Genomic DNA, 22,380 nt, shown 5'->3' on the forward strand with positions numbered 1-22,380 from the left:
AGTCAATTTCACTGCTTTCTCCTTTGACTTGCTGTCTTCTTCTTCTTCCCCCTCTTCAATTTTAAGTGTTGGGCAATTTCATCAATTTTTCTCTTTCAAATTATTACTCCCTTATAATTAACCTAATTAGCATTGGATTTGAATTCCACAAGAGCCCCCAATTAATATGTTATGACCAAGGTGGGAGTAATGCACTGTTAATTTGGTCCCACTACTCCGCAGGTCACAGCATATTAGTAAGGTTTCCCACCAACGAAAAATAGCCAAATTAAAAACTTTATTTATCCCCCAGAATAAAGCACACCAAACCAGGTTTCTTTAAACAACAACAAAATTAACTATTTATTAATAAACAAAATTTTAAACGATAATGAGATAAAGTTATATGTATGAAAATATTTTATAATTCATTAATCTTCCTAACCCTCATGCACACACATACATTCAAAAACCAACATTTAACCCCAGTTTCAAAAGGATGTTTTTAGTTGCAATGGTTTCTTAGGAATAAAATAACTGGTTGTCACAGTCTGATGGGATATTTCTGGATTGGTGAGGTGTCCCAGAGTCAAATAGTCGGATGCCACTTTAAGTCTCTCCAGGTGAATTTGATGAACAGTCTGTGATGGATAGGCGTTTAAGGCAATTCATCTGCAGCAGGTGTCACACATATCTTACAGCAAAAGGTGTAGAAACAGGTCTACTTAAATTTTTTAAGTAGCAGTCTAATAGTAGAAAATTTCTTGAGATTTCAGGATCTCTCAAAATACAAAAGGCAACAGGAATCACTCTTGAGGCAGAGATTTTCCAGAGACTGGAGACAAAAGGAATTTGCTACCTTTAACAATGCCGGGCTTCACCTCAGCAAAGGAGCCTTTCTCCACAGAGAGCAGCAACTCCTCTTTCTCTGTGTCTTTTCCTCTTCAGGAGTCTTTTTCTCTCTCCGGGCAGAACACGGCCACAACTCAAATACAGGATTCCTTTTTTTTCACAAATGAGACAAGTCTTGCTTTCAGGGAGAGGTTTTTTTCCTGGTCTATCAGCAAATCACAGGACCCAGCAAGCTCACTGCTAGCTGCTTCCTGTCTGTTTCACACAGCCCAAAATGAAACTAAAAGCTTTCAGCAACCAAGTCACAAGGCGGTCATAAATCTTCCTGTTGCTTGGATACAAGTTTTAGAGCTTGCACACTTCAAACACCCCAAGTCAGCATTCAGTGTTTATAGAGAGTCCTTTTTTCTCAGTCTTCAAGGCACACAGACATCTTAGATTTTTTTTTAAAGCTCTTGTGACAATAGGAAGAAACTGTTCCCATTGGCAGAAGGGTCAAGAACCAAAGGACACCAATTTAAGGTGATTGGCAAATGAACCAGAGGTGACAGGAGGAAAAACTTTTTTAAAGCAGCGAATGGTTAGAGTTTGGAATGCACTGCCTGAGAGTGTGGTGAAGGCAGATTCATTTGTGGCTTTCAAAAGGGAATTGGATAACTATCTTCCAAGTTGGGACGAGCTGAACTGCCTTTGTAGAGAGCTGGCATGGACACGATGGGCCGAATGGTTACAGCACAGAAGGAGACCATTCCATGATTCTAGGTAAAGGAATATATAGATATCACTGACACTGTAGAATGTGGCCGTCACTGACAGGAGAGGTAATTAGATGATAGGTTTACATTTTCCATTGAGATTGTAAATATGGGCATAGGAGTTTACAACGGAACTATAAAAATTACAGCAACACCAAATGTTTGAAATCGAAATGAAAACAGGAAATGCTGGAAATACTGGCAGCATCTGAATAAAAAGGAAGAGCTAACCTTTCAGGTCGATGACCTTTCATCAGAACCTACATAGGAATCTTCTCCATAATATGGCACACTCCCCAACACAGCCATAGAATGACAGAAACTTACAACACAGAAAGAAGCCATTCAGCCTATCGTGCCTGTGCTAGCTCTTTGAAAGAGCGCTTGTCTGTAACCATGTCTTGGTCCTCATTCTCAAGTACCTGTCCAACTCCCTTTTAAAATAATTTATGGAATCAGTTCCCACGATATTTCTAGGTAGAGTGTTCGCTCACTGAGTTGGGGGACAAATCTATTTGTCTCCTCTCTTTGCAGAGCAGGAGTCATCCTGAAGTTGAGTCATCTCAATCCAATCCTTGTGATTTGAGAATTTTTCAAGGAGAGGAGGGGGAAGTTGGGGGAAAGAGAAAAAAAATCTTGCAGTGAATTGGAGCATCCTGGCGGTGGCGTTTAAATTAGAAAGGTGGGGGGAACACAGTAAAGAGACTTTTTTTTTGAAAGAAAAAAACGGTGTTGTTCTGTCTCTCTCTCTTTGCGTTTTGTTTAATCAGTGAGGGGGGGTGGTGGTGGAATTCAAAGCAACATGGCGGAGCGATAGCGGGGAGGAGAGGAGAGGAGAGGAGCAGGGAGAGTGCGTGCCGCGGCGGTTGGCCGGGGAGAGAGCGCGAGGGCAGAGGAACCGTTGGGGCGGTCGGAGCGCGCGGCGGGCAATCCGAACCCAGAGCCCGAGACCAGCGGGGCGGATAGGAGGACCGTGAAGAGCCAGCTTACCCCAGAGAGAGAGAGAGAGAGAGAGACACACACAGGGGAAAAAGAACAGTGTCTCCGGCGGGGGAGGGGGAGGCAAGACCATCTACAGAGAGCCCGACCGACCGGGAACGGGCAGGAGAAGAAGACACTGAGGGGGGAAAAAAATTGTTTTTTCAAATCGCTCGTTTATTTTCTCCCCTCCCCACTGCCACCCTCTCCATTCCTCTGCATTTTCCTGGTGAGTTGGAAAACATTTATATTAAAATTCAAAGCAATCGATTTCAGTGCGGTTGTTTTGCATTGACCATTCTTGGTTTGTTTTAATTGCGGCGCACTTTCTTCTTGCTTATATATTGTTGAAGGAATTTTTCTGTTTCATGGGAGAAAAAGCCTGTGTTCTGTGGGCGGGCGTGGTGTGTATAGGAGAGGAGGAGGTGTTTTTTGAAAAATATTTTTTTTTGCATCCTGCCACTGACAGGGCCATTGGATGGCGGCTTGCAGTGTATTCCAGGCCCAAAGGCCAGGTGGGCCTTTGGGAATTGTTGGCAGGAGCAAAATGTCAGGCACTCTATCCTGATTTTTAAAAAAATATAAACGCTGGATTAGTTATTAAATCTTTTTGCTTCCCGAGTCTGTGCTGTGTAACCTTAGCTAGCTATTTCTACAAGAGTCGAAGTCGTCTCCCTGTAATCTTACATTTTATTTTAAAAAAAAATCTCTCTACTCTAACCTCACAACCCAAACAGAGAATTAAGATTTTGTTTATTTCGGTTTACCATTGCCAATCCCCAGCCCAGGCAACACTCATGTTTTTTCCAGTCCGATTCATTTTGATTTATTTCCTCCCCTGTCCGCCCCCCAACTTCCAAACAAATCGCCTCCAGCACTCTTTCACAAGTCCTAAGATGCTGCTATTGGCAGCCACACTACACCGTGTGCAAACCTGTCTCGGTTAATTCTAGAAACCTTTTTCCGAAAAAAAATCTTCTGAATCAAGATTTTATGGTTCGGAGTTCAGTTCATGACATCCTGAAAAATGCGTTTCCCTTTCGCAGTTCACTAAAATCTCAACCAAACCTTTTGAAAAATGTATGTGTATGCAGTGGACTCAATTTAGTGTCCGAATGTCATTTTAAGCACAACTTATGGCGGCCTGGAAATTGAAACATTAACCATAGACCCAAATTCTATACCACAATCGAGTGTACTGTTTCTTTTAAGATACTGTTCGGAGGCAAGTTGTGCTGTTCAGTTTAATCTTTGTAACCTTGAGTTGTTTGCCTTAATTGACCAAAATTGTCTTAACCTAATGTTGGCAAATGTTGAATGCATCACTCTATACAGGAGTGTGTTGCAAGGAAATAACCCACTGACGGATTCAAATGGCATTGTGTGAACCACAAGAGTAAAGCTTAAGTGATTTCAATGTTCTTAGCCCTGAACTCTGTTACCCACCTCGAAGTAGGCAATCGTGTACGTTCTTCATTGGTACAGCATGAACATACACATACTTATGATGGAAAATATTTGTAAATGTACTAGGTAACAAATTTGAGACTCAAACTATGAACTTCTATTTGATTTTTTTGTTTTTTTGCTAGCTTTGCTGAAAAAATTACATGATCTAGTCATAAATTTTGAAAAATGCAACAACAGGATCTTAGCAACAAAGAGTGGCAGTTGACTTGCAGACCCTTAACCATACCAATCTAACTTTTTAATCTATTGAGTAAATTACTAGCTCTTGATCTTTCAGCAAAACATGCAGGGCCTTTTTTGTATAAAAATTGTGGAATAAATTATTGGAGAACATGTAAGTGAATATTATGACTGGATTTATTTTAGATTGGGAAATGAGATGTTGATGGATGTGGTCTGTCAAAATTAAGTTCTTGAGCCTTTTCCTTGTCCTTAATTCCTGTACAGTTTAATTTGGACATTTGCATTTTTGTTGTCAAATATATTGGGAGAAAAATAATGGTTTCTGGGATAATTGCAGTAATTGCATTGAAAGGTTGCTGTGTTATCTTTTATAAAAAAAAATCATGTGAATTTTTTTTTAACATGTTATTTAAGCAGTTTTTAAGCTTCCTTTTTAGTCTCCTGGATCTCATACTCTCTCTGCCCGTTGTTTCTCTGAAGCCAGCTCAGTAGACGTGCTAGAATAAAATTATTATTTTTTTTTAATTGCTACCACGTGTGGGGAAGCTGAGTGAGCTGTCATCTTGTGTCATACTGCAACAAGCGTTGATACTACAGTGCAACTTTGTTTTCCTTACATGTGATCATTGAAACAATGATGGGGGATAAAGGTTGGCCATACTGCCATAGGCCAAGAAGGGGAATAATTTGAGGATTTCTGCTGCTAATTATTATCCAGTCACTTGGACTAATTCAAGTACAAGTGTGTGGAAACTGGATCCGACCAGACCCCCCATGTCTTTTTCTCCTTTCCTCACCCTCAACTATGGTTCACCCAATTGTGTGATGACAAAAGTAATATAATCATTGTAAAACAATAACTGCACATAGCTGGAAGCCTGTTCCAGACGTTAACTATTTGTCTTGTGGAGAAGAATTTCCTGGATTATGTTCCAAAGTTGTCATTTGCTGGTTTGAATTCATGTCCCCTTGTTCTACTCTTGCAATATAGAAAATTGTATACTCCAGTTTTACCATTTAAATATCCTTAACTACCTTTACTATATTTCTATAAGCTCGCCCCTCACATATCTCCTTTTCAGAACGAAAAGCCCAAGTTTCCCCAGTCTTTTATCATAACTCGAGACTTTTTTTCACAGTGAGGTGTTGTGATGTGGATTGCACTGCCTGGAGGCTGATGGAAGCAGATTCAATAACTTTCAAAAGGAAGTTAGATAAATACTTAAAGAGGCAGGGCAATGGGAAAAAGAGGACACATTTGCAGGGGAGTGGAACTAATTGGATAGTTTTTTGAAGGAGCCAGCACAGACATCATAAAATCATTGGCCTCCTCCTGTGCTATACCATACTATGATTCCATAATTCTATGATTTGACAATTTGGATCAGCTTTAGGGTCTTTGCACTTCCTCCAGTGTTTGAATGACTTGCTTGTGCCTTGGTGACCACAGCTTCAGACAGGATTGAATATGCGGTCTGACGAGAATGTTAGAGTTTGGTCACAGCTCCCTCTAATGTATTCTATTTGGCTGGGTTGAGTAATCTTTTAGCTTAGGTGTTTGTTGCTCTGCATTGTTTGGATGTGTTTCGTGCTGAGCCTACTAAAACTGCTAGGTATCATTTGGCTTTATCCTTATCTATTTCAACACCATTTATGGGGCACACTAATAACTTTTTTTTTATTCCTTTAACAGTAATTCACATTTATTTGGGGTAAATTTTACCTACCATTACTCTGCTACTTGCATATTTTATCCAACTCATTCTCTAATTTCTAACCTCTCTGCGTCCATTGCCATCGTAGTTTGGTATCATCTTCAAATTTTATCACGTTAATTGAATATCTAAATCCAAGTTGTTTATATAAATAGGAAATTGTAGTTGTTTCAACACCCAAACAGTGGAGCAGCCCTCTCACTTTGTCCTTCTTTCATCCCCCATCCTGATATTCAAAAAAATGTGTAGTCAGTATCTGGAACCCTTAAGCTACTTTCTAACTTGCTCCCAGGGTTTACTTTCAATCAGTGCAGTTTTTAGTTCAAATAATAGCACTTCATGTGGAAGTTGTGTGAAACGTTTTTGGAATTTCAGGTGCATCATGTTTCACAGTCCAGTTTGGTTGTCACTTCCTCTAAGAAGTTAATGAGGTTGGTCAGGCAGCATCATATTGGCTAGGTTATTTTTGTACCAGATAATCTTCAGGTTAGTTCTGGCTATTATAGAATGTTCATTGTGTGCATTATGCAACATTTTTAGTTACTGTGCTGTACTATCTAGAAAAATAGTACAACTTTATAAAAAATTGTGTATGGTATAGTGTAATTTTTTTGGACTGAGTGCAGTTTTTTTTTCTTGTCATACTGTTGGTTAACAGATATTGGGAATGGAGCTTGAGTTTTGAGTATTTACTATTTGTAGTTTTTTGATTTTAAAGTAGTTGTGATTTTAATAAATGTAGATGCACTAAAGCTTAGTAAGAAGAAAAAATTGCTTTGACATGACACCGTATCAAATGCTTAAGACTTCCTAAAGTATTTTACAACTAATTGTTACAGCAGAGAAGGAGGCCATTCGGCTCATCGTGCCTGCACTGACTCTCCTAATGAGCATTTCACCTATTGCCACTTCCCCGCCTCTTTTCCCCCCCCCCCCCAACCCCCTAACCCCCTGCATCCTGCACATTCTTCCTTTTCATATCACTGTCGAATTCCGTTTTGAATGCCTTGATTGAACCTCACGATTGTAGCATAGTCAGATGAGCTAGTGAGCATGTGCACAGCAAGGTCCCGAAAACAGTAAATGAGATGAATCGCCAGTTTATCTGGTACTATATTGCGTTTTGTTGAGCAGTTTTTAAAATAAATATTATGTTGCCATGTGTCAGCCATGGCTCAGCTGGTAGCACTCTTGGTTCTGAGTCACAAGGTTCTGGGTTTAAGTCCCAGTCCAGGGCTTGAGCTCAAACATCAAGACTGGCACTTCAGTATGGCGGGAGATACTTGTATTACTTCTAAGTGGTATTGGCTAAAGCCTGTAATTTCATGCCAGTTAACCTAGCTTCTTGGACATGGTAAACTTGGTTATAAGAAGCGAGGTAACTGTATTGTTTAGAAAATAACAGGACATTGGTGAAGATGCAAGAATAACGCAATCGTCGTTTGGTAGTACAGAACTTAAGTATTGCTCAAAATAGAGACTTGTTGAAGTTTGTCATCTTGCATTCATCAGATCAATCCGCAAGAATGCTAATGTAAAGGAAAAAACGACTTTATACTGTATGAGAAGAGAGTGATGATTGGTTGGCAAGTGAACTCTGATTGGTAGAGGCATTGCCATAGGAACATAGGAACATAGAAAATAGGAGCAGGAGTAGACTATTCGGCCCTTCGGGCCTGCTCCGCCATTCAAAAAAGATCATGGCTGATCGTCTAATTCAGTACCCTGCTCCTGCTTTCTCCCCATATCCCCTGATCGCTTTGGCATTAAGAAATATATCTGTCTCCTTCTTGAATATATTCAATGACTTGGCCTCCACTGCCTTCTGCGGTAGAGAATTCCACAGGTTCGCCCGTATCACCTGTGTCATACCCCATATCCTGAGACTGTGACCCCTTGTTCTGGACTCGTCAACCATCGGGAACATCCTCCTTGCATCTAGCCTGTCTAGTCCTGTTAGAATTTTGTAGGTTTCTATGAGATCCCCTCTCATTCTTCTAAACTTAAGTTAGTATTGGCCTAGTCGACCCAATTTTTACTCATTCGTCAATCCTGCCATCCCAGAAATCAGCCTAGTAAATCATCTTTGCACTCCCTCCATGGCAAGAACATCCTTCCTCAGATAAGGAGACCAAAATTGCACACAATACTCCAGATCTGGGCTCACCAAGGCCCTGTATAACTGCAGTAAAACATCCTTGCTCCAGCACTTGCCATGGAGAATGCACCAGTTTACGGTGACTGACAGTTAACTGCCAAGCTTTGTTTGACATTTAATCCAGGCAGTTTGACTCTGATTGAGGAATGAACCAGTGAATGGTTGTCACTTATTTTGTTTAGCTGGAACAGATGCAATGTTTGTACATGTTCTTTCTGTCTGCACAGAACGAGGCCCTGTGTATTAATATTTGTAGCTTTCAGTACATGCAAATACGCCACACTGCGAGTCCTACTGACAATCTTAAATTGGTTGTCAGCGTAATTCTTAACACACAGGAATATTTAGCAAATGTTGTCCAATCACGAAATGAGCTCCTTTTTCCTTGACGTACTAGTTGAGAAATCTGCTAAGTGATTCTCTACCATGGTCTGCTGCAAACCTACCTTCGCTGGTCAGTACACGTGTTGGGATTCTTACAGTTCCATGCACGATAAGATTGGCCTTATCGGCAACCTCGTAAATAGGGCCTGAGCCATTTGCACACCATGCAAGCTTGATGCTGAACTAGGGCGAATCAAAGACATCCTGCATAACCATGGCAACCTGTTCAGATTATTTCTCGCTGTATATCGCGCAAACTTATGAACGCAAGGACACAAGAAATAGGAGCAGAAGTAGACCATATGGTCCATCGAGCCTGCTCTGCCATTCAATACAATCTTGGGCTTCAATTCCACTTTCCTGCCTGCTCCCCATATCCCTTGATTTCCTGTGAGACCAGGAATCTATCTATCCTAACCTTAAATGTCCTCAATGATGGAGCATCCACAACCCTCTGGGGTAGAGAATTCCTAAGATTTGCAACCCTTGAGTGCAGTAATTTCTCCTCATCTCATTCCTGAATGATTGACCACTTATCCTGAGACTTGGTCCCCGTAATTCTATATTCCCTGACCAGTGGGAACAATTTCTCAACTTCTACCCTATCTACCCTTCTACCCTTTCAGAATCTTGTATGTCTCAATTAGATAGCCTCTCATTCTTCTAAACTCCAGAGAATATAGGCCCACTTTATCCAGCCTCTCATAGGACAATCCCCTCATCCCAATTTAGTAAATCTTTGCTGCACTGCCTCCAGTGCAAGCATATCCTTTCTTAAATGTGGAGACCAAAACTGCACACACTATTCCAGGTGCGGTCTCACCAAAGCCCTTAACAATTTTAGTAAGACTTCTTTATTCCTGTACTCCAATCCCCTTGCAATAAAGACCAACATGCCATTTGCCTTCCTAATAGCCTGCTGCACCTGCATGTGAACTTTGTGCATTCCTTGTACGAGTACCCCCAAGACTCTCTGAACATCAATGCTTACCAGTTTCACACCTTTTAAAATATATTCTGCTTTTATTTTTTACGACCAATGTGAGCAACTTCACACTTCCCTACACTATACTCCATTTGCTGTCTTGTTGCCCACTCACTTAACCTGTCTATATCTCTTTGCAGCCTCTCTACATCCTCCCCGCAGCTTACCTTTCCACCGAGCTTTGTATCATCAGCAAACTTAGATACATTGCTCTCTCTCTCTTCAAGTCAATATAGAGTGTAAATAGCTGAGGCCTCAGCACTGACTGCCAACTTGAAAATGCACCATTTTTGTCCACTGTCTGTTTCCTGTCTGTTAACTAATCCTCTATCCATGCTAGTATATTACCCTCAACACCACGAGCCCTTATCTTGCCTATTAATCTTTTATGTGGCACCTTATCGAATGCCTTTTGAAAATCCAGGTATGCTACATCTACTGGTTCCCCTCTATCTACCATACTAGTTACATCCTCAAAAAAACTCTAATAAATTTGTCAAACAGGATTTCCCTTTAGTAAAACCATGCTGACACGTTCTAATCATACTATGCTTTTCCAAGTGCAATGTTAAGACTCCTTTAATAATAGTTTCCAGAATCTTCCCAACAACTGATGTTAGGCTAACTGACCTGTAGTTCCCTTTTATCTGTCTACCTCCTTTCTTGAAAAGCGGTGTAACATTTGCCAACTTCCAATCTGACAGGACCATTCCTGAATCAGGAATTCTGGAAAATCATAGCCAACGCATCCACTATCTATACAGCTCTCTCTTTTAGAACCCTATGATGTATGGCATCTGGTCCTGGGGACTTGTCAGATTTTAGTCTCGCAAGTTTCTCCAATATGTTTTCTCTGCTGATATCAAAATTCTTAATTTCCTCACTCTTTAGTTGCCTATTTCTGGTATAAACTTGTGTCTTCTACTGTGAAGACAGACACAAAATATATGTTCAATGCCTGTGCCATTTCCTCATTCCCCATGATGATTTCTCCCCTCTCAGCCTCAAAGGGGCTTATGTCTACTTTAGCTACTCTCTTCCTTTTTATGTATTTACAAAAGCTCTTAAAATCTGTTTTTATATTGTTTACTCATTCTATTTTTTCCCTTTTTATCAACTTTTTTGTGGCCCTTTGCTGGTTTCTAAAACACTTCCAATCCTCAGACTTGCTATTTTTTGTAACATTGTAAGCCTCTTCTTTTAGTCTAATACTCTTAACTTCACGAGTGAGCCACAGTTGGGTCTTTGTTGATGAGTTTTTGTTTTTGAACGGAAAGTACTTTTATTGAACCCTTTGAATTGTTTCTTTAAATGTTTCCCACTGTTCATTTACCGCCATGACCTACCAGTCTATTTACCCAATTAACCTTAGCCAGTTCTCCCCTCATTCCTTAGTAATTGGCTTTGTTTAAGTTTAAGATTCTTGTTTGTGATTGAAATGTGTCACTTTCAAACTTAACATGAAATCAGTGGATCTTTTACTAGACATTGCTTATTAACCCTGCTTCATTACACAATACGAGATCTAAGATAACTTTATCCTTAGTCGATTCTACAACGTAATGCTCCAAGAAACTGTCACGAAAGCATTCTACAAATTCATCTTCTAGATCATTGTTGCCATTTTATCATCCCAGTCTATATGCAGATTGAAGTCCCTCACAATTAATACATTACGATTTTTTTTCATGCTCCAAAATAACTTCCCGTTTAATGTTCTGTCCAATAATATAACTACTGTTAGGGGGCCTGTAAGCTACTCCCACCAGTATTTTCTGACTCCTGCTATTCTTAATTTTCACCCAAACTGATTCTACTTCATAATCTTCTGAGGCCAGATCTCTTCTTATTAATGTCCTTATGCCACCCTTTCCTATCAGAGCTACCCCCTCCTCCTTTGCTATTCTGTCTGTCTCTCTCCGAAATATTGTGTATCCTGGAATATTCATTTCCCAACCTTGATCTCCTTATAACCAGGTCTCGGTAATGGCAATTAGATCTAGATCATTTGCCTCTATTCTTGCTACGAGTTCATCTATCTTATTAGAGATGCTTTGTGCATTCAGATAAAGGAATTTTAATGTAATTTTCTTGCCTCTCTTCCCTGCAATGACCTTATTTGCCAATGCCAATTTGTCAAACAAAGCTTGGTAGTTAACTGTCAGTCACCGTAAACTGGTACATTCTCCGTGGCAATATCTCTACCAGTCAGAGTTCACTGGCGAACCAATCAGCACTACCTTCTCATACAGTGTAAAGTCGTTGTTTTCCCCTACATTGGTATTCTTGCAGATTGTCCTGATGAGTGCAAGACGAAAAGTTTCAACAACACGTCTCTATTTTCAGCAATAATAAGGAAATCAATTAGCAAATTGTTAAACAGGAATGATGAGGAAGAGCATGTAAATAATAGAATCTATGATAGGACTAGTCCAACTTGTTTGCACAGGTCTTTATTAACCTCCACATAGTTGTCATGTTTAGAATTCAGACACTTTGCTACTGATTTGAATTTGAAAGATCAAATGTACCACAGCGCTAATTGATGAATGATATGCTGGAAAATTATTGCTTAATTCTGTCTGCATATGTAAGTTAGACAACCTTTTTCTGAAAACCTGTCCTTTAGAAATCTTTAATGGTAATTTGCAGTGAGATCTTAGTTTTTGTAGAATGATTACAACACAGTTGACCCATCGTGTCTTTTCCAGTGCTCTGTGAAAGCAACTCAGCAAGTCCCAGTCCCATGCTTTTCCCCACAACCCTGCAAATCTTTTCTCTTCAGATAATTACCCAATTTCCCTTTGAAAGTCATGATTGAATCAGTCTCCTCCACACTTACAGGCAGTGCATTCCAGATCCTAACCAGTCTCTGCATACAAAGAGTTTTCCTCGTCGCTGTTGCATCTTTTGCCAGTCACCTTCAATCAGTGTCCTCTGGTTCTTGATTCTTCTGCCAATGGGAACAGTTTCTGTCAATCTGCTCTGTCCAGACCCCTCATGATTTTGAACAACTCTATCAAATCTCCTCCCAACCTTCTCTTTAAGAAGAACAACCCCAGCTTCTCCAGTTTATTCTCATAAATAATGCTTCTGCCTGGGATCGAACTCAGGATGTTTTGCATGTTAGACAAATGTACCAACCACTGCACTAGGGGAACCTGTATGTACCATTATATTTATATGATTGCAGAATTGAGAAGTAATGTTAAAATGTCAGTGTCAAAAATTATTAATACAGTATTGACAGATATTAAATTAGTTGGTATGTTCAAAATAACCAAACTATCTTGAACAAGAATCAACTTTTTCAATTTGGTGCATACTCTTATTTCAAAAAAGGCAGGTAGGAAGAGGCAAAAAGTAGTTTATGGGTGGATGGCCTCTGATGTCAGATGGGACAGAGGCAGAGCTAGTTGAGCAATAAAACTGCAGCAGTTGATTTGGCTGATTATTTTCTAATAGAACAAAATTATGTTGTATTAAGTTTGCATTATGTAACTACCATGCATCATCACCTATTTCATTTAAAAAAATAAAACTCGATGATCCTTTTGGAACTGCAAGATCATTGAGTTTTTATTCAAAAATCAAATTGATATCCAAACACGTGAAAAATCTGTGTTGAAGCTTTTTGGTTAATATAAAATAATTCTGAATCTTTATAAACTGAACATCTAATATTTTCATTGTAATCAAGATTCAAAACTCAAAGCGTAGCAAGTAGGCTCTCCTTGTGTATTTCATTTGCATCATAAATCTTTATTGAAAACAACTGCAAATGCTAGAAATCTGAATTCTTAATAAAATTGTTGGAAGATGGAGCTGGCAGCAAGACCATGTTTAAGTTTAAAACACCTTACTTAGGTCAGATTTGAAGTACATATAGCTTGAAGTATCTTTCCTTTTACATTTATTCTGTGGACGGTCTTTATGGGTTCCTGATTACCCCATTCGAGTTCCTTTTCGGATTGTATAACAAAATTCTATTGGTAATCTGGTAGCATTTGATGGCAACAATTTTTCTGAATTGAAGTATTTTTCAATTGGTTGTTGATGACTTAATCAACATATAGACTTTAGGATTTGGATTTTTGGTTAAATTAAAAAAAAATTTGAGCTCTGCACACACAAACAGTTATTTTTTGTCACTTTATTTAGGGCAGCCCCAATAAAGGTGTCTACTATAAAGGCTGGACATCTGAAATAAAAACTGTTCTCATGCAGCACATTCATTTGTCATTTCTCATCATAGGTGCTGACTGACTTGTGTACTTCTGTTTTGTTAAAGATTTGTTAGTATGATGAGAAGAAACAAATAGTTTGCATCTGACATGCTGTTGTTGCAGTTAAAATGGAGCTGGTCTAGCAGTCCTTCCATTAATTGGTTAGGAAAATCTAGGGATTCAGGAAATTGGAGCAAATGTGTTGCTATTTTGTATTCTTTGGCTTTAAGAGTTGTGGTACTTGCTAACTACATTTTTATCTTGGATTGGATTATGTTGAACCTAGCTCAGGAAATCAGTTGACAATTAGTTTACTGCAAAAAAAAAGCTTTGAACTTGTGTAAATCAGGACAGTGGGTTACTGGTCACACACCAATATGCATAGAAACTGTTAACTCTGATTTGAGAGCTTTTATTCCTATTTATCGATTTCAGTTTACATCTTCTTGTGCATTTCATTAGTTTTTGCCTTTTTGTTTGTCAATATTTGTTTTGTCAATCTCAAAGCAATTAATAAATCATGACCTGACACATTTTATAAGATTGCTTGTATTTACATCAGGTGAATTTTTGGTAATTTTAAATTTCCGAGGCGACGAGTCAGCTTTCAGGCAGGAGTAGGAGGTAGTCAGAGCTACAAACTTCAAAAATATAAAAATATTCAAAGTGTAGTCCTCTGGGTCAGTGGAGCATGTGCTTGCAATGGAACAAGCGAAAAATTAATTTTTTAAAAAAAAGCAAAACACTGCAGATACTAGAAATTAAAAGTAAAACCTCTAGAAGCACTTGGGGCGGTCTGTATCTGTGGAGAGAACAGACTAGTTTCAGATATGGATCCTTCATTAGAAAAGTGATGTTATCGCTGGGTGTTTCATCTTGTGGCCCTACTGGAAACTAAATATTCCCACAGCTTTTGCTACTTAATGCATTGTAACAAACCTAGGAAATCAACCTAAAACTCATGAAATGTTTTGGTTTGTGGTTGTTACTCTGCTGGTAATGCTTTTGAAAGTTGATTTGAGAGTAGTTTTCAAACACTTCTAATTCTGTCGGTATGTATGCTAATTTGTTCTCAATTCTGTACATATTGCTCCCTGCATGGGTGTAGCAGTTAAACGTAATGTAAGTTTGAAATTATTGACCTAAGTTCTAAAGAGTGTTATCTGAAATGCTGAATCTCCCTGTGTCTGCGTGGGTTTTCTCCGGGTGCTCCGGTTTCCTCCCACAAGCCAAAAGACTTGCAGGTTGACAGGTAAATTGGCCATTATAAATTGTCACTAGTATAGTTAGGTGGTAGGGAAATATAGGGACAGGTGGGGATGTTTGGTAGGAATATGGGATTAGTGTAGGATTAGGATAAATGGGTGGTTGATGTTCGGCACAGACTCGGTGGGCCGAAGGGCCTGTTTCAGTGCTGTATCTCTAATCTAATCTAATCTAAATAAAAAATCATTTAGTAGCCTGAAATATTGTGTAGTTTCCCTGTCTGAAGTAGAAATGTTGGTTTATACAACTGCAGATCGCTGGTCAATTCATGCAACGTGTTAACAGAATTTTTCAAACTCTGTTCTGCACAGCAATTTCAAAGACTTCATGATTTTCTCATCAAAAAAAAAATTGCCAATTCTGTAAGTTGGAACATATGGTTACTCTTCTACCTGTCTCTGCTAACTTGGTTTTTTTAATCTGCTTCTCGCTCTTTTTTTCCCTCTTTGAAGGAGTATGGTGCAGCTGTCTCGCCCTTTCCATTATTCTCTTTTATTTTTGTTTTTCTCTAGCTCTCTCTTCCCCCTTGATTTTTGTTTGCCACTCACTCTCTCACCTTTTTCTCTCCTTGACTGTTCGCTTTTTTCCGTCTTTCATTTTGGATGGGAGGTGGTGGGTGCTTTGAGCCACCATCTGGCTTGAATAATAATGGGGGTGGGGGGGGGGGGGTGTGGTTGCAAGGAAAATTAGGTCCTCGTTGATACTTCTCACCACTTATTTAATCAGCTGTGCTTCCACCACCCCCTTGCAGCCGTTGTGTTCCCTACCAATTACTTTCCCATTCCCTTTTCACACTCCCATTGTTACCCCCTATTTCTTCCCTTTTTAATAACTTAATCAGTGTTTGTATGCTCCCCTCCATTTTGCTTTGCTGCTATCTCAATCCTAATTTTCCATCCATTTGCAGGTGGTGAGAGGCTTGAGGTCCCCTCGCTCTCAATCTGTTTCTCTCTTTGTCTCTTTTAAAAGAAACATCTAATTCAAAATTGAACCAAAGCAAAATACTGTGGATGCTGGAAATCTGAAATAAAAACTGAAAATGATGGAAATACTCAGCAGGTCAGGCAGCATCTGTGGAGAGAGAAATAGAGTTAACATTTCAGGTCTGTGAACTTTCATCAGAGCTGTGAAAATTTAGAAATATACTCAGTTTTGAGTAGTGAAAGGGGGGGAAGGATGGGCAGAAAGAGTCAACAACGGTCTAATTTTCCCTTCAAAAGGGAAGTTCTGTTAGGGTGGAGGACAGGAGAGATTAAATGACTAAAGGTTTCATGGTACAAAGCCAAATGTAGTGGTAATGGGACAAGTAAAGAAACAAAAAATACTTATGGATGAGTTATGAATGGCAGGATAGCAGCTGTCCAAATGCAAAATAAAAGGATTAAGATAGAGAAGAGGGGAAGAAAGAAACAGCAAAAACACGGGAACAAGTTTTAAAAAAAGCTGGCAGATTATGATCTAAAATTATTGAACTCAGTAAGTCCAGAAGGCTGTGACGTGCCCAGTCGAAAGACGAGGCGCTGTTCCTTGAGTTTCGTTGGTACACTGCAGCAGGCCAAGGGCAGAGTGGGAGCACAGCAGAGAATTGAAATAACAAACAACATGAAGCTCGGGGTCACGCTTGCAGATTGAATGGCGATGTTACGCAAAGCAGTCACCCAGTCTGTGTTTGGTCTTCCCAATGTAGAGGAAACCACTTTGTGAGCAGCAAATATGGTATACTAAATTGAAAGGAGTGCAAGTAGGTCACTGTTTCGCTTGGAAGGCGTGTTGGATGGTGAGAAGGGAGGAGGTAAAAGGGCGGGTGTTGTATCTTCTGCGTTTGCATGGAAAAATGACATGGGGAGGGGTTTAGGGGGTGATTGAGGAGTGGACCAGAGTGTCATGGAGGGAACAGTCCCTTTGGAATGCTGAAAGGGGAGGGGAAGATTTGGTGGTAGCATCATGGTGGAGGTTGAATGCGGGGGCTGGTGGGGTGGATGGTGAGGACAGGGAGAGCCCCATCATGGTCTGGGAGGGAGGGGAAGGTTGAGATTAGAAGCGCATTAAATGGATTGGACATGGTCGAGGGCCCTGTCAACCATGGTGAGCGGGGGGGGGGAAATTATTAATTTAAAATTGACTTGTTTTCAATACTATTTGAAAAAAACGCTACTAAGGAGAAAGTGCTGGAAGCTAAAGGAAAAAATTCCATTTGTGCAACTCGCTGGTAGTGATGCACCTGAATAATTAGCTACACATTCCATGCTCAGACTGCACAATCCAAATTCTGCTTGGTGTCATAGTAAAGTATCAACTCCAAGCCCAGGGTTTTGAGAGACTGAGGTCTTGAAGTAAAAACTTTATTGAAAATTTGAAAAGACACAAAGGACAATTTAGTGGGTATATTTAATTGTTCTGCATTATATAATTTAAAAAAATTTGATTGAACCTTCATTTTGGACATTAGAAACTTCAGTTAGAGGAAAAAATATGGCAGAATTGTTCTTTTCAAAAAGCATTTTGAACAATTTGTAGGAATTAGTGAACAGAGAACATGAGAGTGATGATCTTATTTTGGAAACACCCAGTATAAATGTGGACATGGGGAGGAGGTAGGGAGAGATTGACAAAAGTTCTTGCAAAAATGTGACATCAGGAAGTTCAATTTCATAGGAAGGATGTATGCACAAGAGATAATATGTATATAAAATTAATATATTAGGACTACTTCCTGAAGTCATCTAAATTGTAAGATGAACAGCCACCATAAGTCCCAACTGGAGTTAAAGGTGAGAAGTTGGGCAATGGCAACATAGTGTGCCAGATTCTTTATTAGCTTTGTCATAACTATCTTATCTTTTTCCAGCATTATTGTATAATTCATCCACTAAGGAGAATATATTGAGAATTTTGCAAACCAAACTGATTTTTAGTTACATTTCTAAAAACATTTTACGCTAAGTTGTAAATTGTTTTCGACACCTGCACAGCACCTCCTGAAATTAGGTTTTGCGCACACATTCTAGTGATTTCAGGTAATTATAGACCGGTGAGCCTGACGTCAGTGATAGGGAAGCTGCTGGAGAAGATACTGAGGGATAGGATCTATTCCCATTTGGAAGAAAATGGGCTCATCAGTGATAGGCAACATGGTTTTGTGCAGGGAAGGTCATGTCTTACCAACTTAATAGAATTCTTTGAGGAAGTGACAAAGTTGATTGATGAGGGAAGGGCTGTCGATGTCATATACATGGACTTCAGTAAGGCGTTTGATAAGGTTCCCCATGGCAGGCTGATGGAGAAAGTGAAGGCGCTTGGGGTCCAAGGTGTACTAGCTAGATGGATAAAGAACTGGCTGGGCAACAGGAGACAGAGAGTAGCAGTAGAGGGGAGTTTCTCAAAATGGAGACGTGTGACCAGTGGTGTTCCACAGGGATCCGTGCTGGGACCACTGTTGTTTGTGATATACATTAATGATTTGGAGGAAAGTATAGGTGGACTGATTAGCAAGTTTGCAGACGACACTAAGATTGGTGGAGTAGCAGATAGTGAAGGGGACTGTCAGAGAATACAGCAGAATATAGATAGATTGGAGAGTTGGGCAGAGAAATGGCAGATGGAGTTCAATCAGGGCAAATGCGAGGTGATGCATTTTGGAAGATCCAATTCAAGAGTGAACTATACAGTAAATGGAAAAGTCCTGGGGAAAATTGATGTCCAGAGAGATTTGGGTGTTCAGGTCCACTGTTCCCTGAAGGTGGCAACGCAGGTAAATAGAGTGGTCAAGAAGGCATACGGCATGCTTTCCTTCATCGGACGGGGCATTGAGTACAAGAGTTGGCAGGTCATGTTACAGTTGTATAGGACTTTGGTTCGGCCACATTTGGAATACTGCGTACAGTTCTGGTCGCCACATTACCAAAAGGATGTGGATGCTTTGGAGAGGGTGCAGAGGAGGTTCACCAGGATGTTGCCTGGTATGGAGGGCGCTAGCTATGAAGAGAGGTTGAGTAGATTAGGATTATTTTCATTAGAAAGACGGAGGTTGAGGGGGGACCTGATTGAGGTGTACAAAATCATGAGAGGTATAGACAGGGTGGATAGCAAGAGGCTTTTTCCCAGAGTGGGGGTTTCAATTACTAGAGGACACGAGTTCAAAGTGAAAGGGGAAAAGTTTAGGGGGGATATGCGTGGAAAGTTCTTTACGCAGAGGGTGGTGGGCACCTGGAACGCATTGCCAGCGGAGGTGGTAGATGCGGGCACGATGGAGTCTTTTAAGATGTATCTAGACAGATACATGAATGGGCAGGAAGAAAAGAGATACAGAACCTTAGAAAATAGGCGACATGTTTAGAGAGAGGATCTGGATCAGCGCAGGCTTGGAGGGCCGAAGGGCCTGTTCCTGTGCTGTAATTATCTTTGTTCTTTGTTCTTTGATTTCTCCTATTTTGGAAGTCTTCTCCAGCCTTGTGCTGCAGCATACACCCTCAGTCCTCACACTGGCTTACTGCTTGTTCTTTGCCCCCGTAGCTGTACCATTTGAGGCTCATCACATGACTGCCATGTGAAATTTTCTTTAAAAAAAAAGTGATCAGCCTTAATCATTGATTTCAACTGCAAATCCATCGATGTAAGGTGTTGCGTGCAGCTAAAACATCCTTTCCATTAGATGACAATGCACTGGATTGTTATTGAGCATACTGGAGAAAACATTTATTTGCCCAGTTTTTCTTTATTTGAGTTCCCAGCTACTTTTATTCTGTTGCCAGTCCTGTTTTCCTCAACTAGATGATGCTGTATTTATGAAGTTTGAACCAAGTGTTTGTAGGACTGTGCCAGTATTTTCAAAGGATAGTACAGATTAAAAATGTTTGGATATATCTGTCTCACAAGCATGCATCTTTCTGTCACTTGAAGCAATCTTTGTCGACTATTGAAATATATTTTTATTAATATCTATTTCAAAAATCTATATAAGTGCCAGCTGTGGCTTAGTTGATAGCTCATTTGCCTCTTGAGTCAGAAGCTATGGATATAAGTATCGCTCTAGAGATTTGACCACAGTTTTCTTGACGCTTATAGTCAAGGAGAACAGGCTACAGGCCATGAGTCTTTGTAGCTGAGTTTCCATGTGAGCTACTTGCACAGCATCATCAGCGGAGAGGAGTTTTCTTATCAGGATGCGATGTGTTTTTTGTCTTTGCTTTCAGCCTTGATAGATTGTATCCAGTGTGCAAGTACACTCCTTCCATATCTGCAGGGAAGGCAAAGGTCAGGAGCATAGAGAAGATGTCAAATAGAGTGGGGGCTAGGACACAATCCTGGTTCACTCCATTCTTCACTCTGAAACTGTCAGAAATGGAACCATCAAACTGTACAGTGCAGTTGTCATGGAAGGAGTGCAAAAGAACCCAGTCCGAACCTGACCGATCCACAGCGGACCCGAGCCTGACCTGGCCCCAGTCTCTCCAGTTTCGCCCTGTGCCCGACGTGACCATCCCTTTACTTAACCTTCCGACTGGGAAGCTCCATGAAGCTGCAACGCATGTGTGATGAAGTCATAGTAACGTCACTCGCTCACTGCGCAGACTCAGTTTTGTCCCGGACTTCCAAATCAGGTAAGTTTTTTTTTTTATTTTTAATACTTAGCGGCAGAGCACTTAGCACTTGGTGTCCGGCCCGACCCGAGCCAGGAAGAGGGGCCCAACCTGACCCGAACCCGACGCACATCGTCTGGTCCCGTTGGGTTCGGGTTGGGTAGCAGGCCTTTAGAGTGGATGAGACTGAGGACCTTCAGTGGACAGCCAGTTTTTCCCAAAATCTTGTAGAACCCTGCTTTGCTGACAGTGTTGAATGCCTTTTTGAGATCTATGAAAGTAAGGTAAAGGGATATACTCTGTTTCCTGCACTTTTCTTGTAGCTGGCGGCTGGAGAAGATCGTGTCCACAGTAGATCTGCCAGCACGGAAACTGCACTGTGCGTCTGGGTACACCCGGACAGCAAGTAAATGACCCCAGCGAAGGCTTCCCTATGATGCTAAGGGACGAGGTTTTGCATCTCTGCCCGATCACACTAAATAATGGTTCGCAAATTCTGCCACATTGGGTCCATGTGACAGACAGACTGTTCCTTGATGCAGCGCTCAATACACTAGGGAAAGCAGCTACCACTTTTGGCGCTCTTGGGAAATGTGCATGGGGTAACACCAAGCTGACTCTGAGGACCAAGCTGATGGTTTATAAGGCCTGTGTTCTTAGCACCTTGCTGTATGGCTGTGAAATGGGAAAAGAAGCTCAATAATTTCCATCTTCACTGTCTGCGGCACATTATGGGTAAATCCTGGCAGGGCAACATCACAAATGCAACAGTCCTCTCAAAAGCTGAGCTCCCTAGTGTATTGGCACTAATCAAACAGAGGCGGCTTTGATGGATCAGACATGTCTGCAGAATGTAAGATGGTCTCGTGCCCAAGGACCTTCTGTAAGGTGAGGTAGCCGGGGCCAGACAACCAGTGGGGTGCCCAAAGATTCACTTCAAGGATGCTTGCAAGTGTGATGTGACGGCCCTAACTGTCGACTCCCGCACCTGGGAGTCACTAACTGGTGAAAGAGGGAAATGGTGATTCATCCTGTGGACTGGTGTGCAATGCCACAACGACCAGTTGCTACAGCAGCTTGGCAACAGGCACCAACGTCAAAAAGAACTCACAGCGTCACTTGGCAGCTTCATGTGTAGCACTTGTAGTAGAATCTAACTCTCAAGGATTGCCCTTCACAGCCATCAGCAAAGCTGCACCAAGAGAAGACACCCCACCGAAATGGATTATTTGCTGCGACCCCATCATTCGTAGATGAAAGGATGCCAACTAGAGACTTGAGCACAAAAGTCTAAGCTGACACTCCAGTGCTGCACTGTAAGAGGTGTTATCTTTTTGGATATGTTAAATCAAGCCCTGTCTGCTCTCTGGTGGATGTAAAAAATCTCATGGCGCTATTTCACAGACGTAGAGGAGTTAACCCGAGTGCCCTGGCCAATGTTTAACCCTCAATCATCATCAAACAGGTTATCTGGTCATTATCACGTTGCTATTTATGGGAGTTTGCTGTGCCCAAATTGGCTGCTGCGTTGACTATATTACAATGTTTCAAAGGTACTTTATTCTGTGTAAAGTGCTTTGGGATGACCTGAAGTTATGAAAGGCGCCATATAAATGTAAGTCTGTCTTTTTAGATATAGAGCATTCTTTAGACAGATTTGTTGAATACTGTAGAATATTATGGTGGTTCTCTCTTATCACAGTCCATGCACTAGTTACTGATCATTGAGGTGGCAAAATATCAACCATTATCTTTGTTTAGAGAGTGGTAGGGCTAGCTCCCTACCCTCCCTCCCTCCTTTCTACAACCTTGATATAACTGTGGCAAATTGTAGGTGGAGACCTTGTAGG

At 40.7% G+C, this 22,380-nt stretch overlaps 1 protein-coding gene across 3 annotated transcripts in view; it reads left to right on the forward strand.

Moving 5' to 3' along the window:
• The first annotated feature begins 2,259 nt into the window (after positions 1–2,259).
• Positions 2,260–22,380, forward strand: part of LOC137368716 (receptor-type tyrosine-protein phosphatase alpha-like) — a 315,891-nt gene continuing 295,770 nt past the window's right edge. For 2 of the 3 annotated variants that reach the window (XM_068028891.1, XM_068028900.1), the window contains exon 1: positions 2,260–2,793. The gene's annotated coding sequence lies outside the window, so the exon portion shown is untranslated. The remainder of the gene's footprint in view (positions 2,794–22,380) is intronic. The other variant, XM_068028908.1, reaches the window with a different exon arrangement.

The sequence above is a fragment of the Heterodontus francisci genome, chromosome 1 (assembly GCF_036365525.1).
Source record: "Heterodontus francisci isolate sHetFra1 chromosome 1, sHetFra1.hap1, whole genome shotgun sequence".
Lineage (NCBI taxonomy): Eukaryota > Metazoa > Chordata > Chondrichthyes > Heterodontiformes > Heterodontidae > Heterodontus > Heterodontus francisci.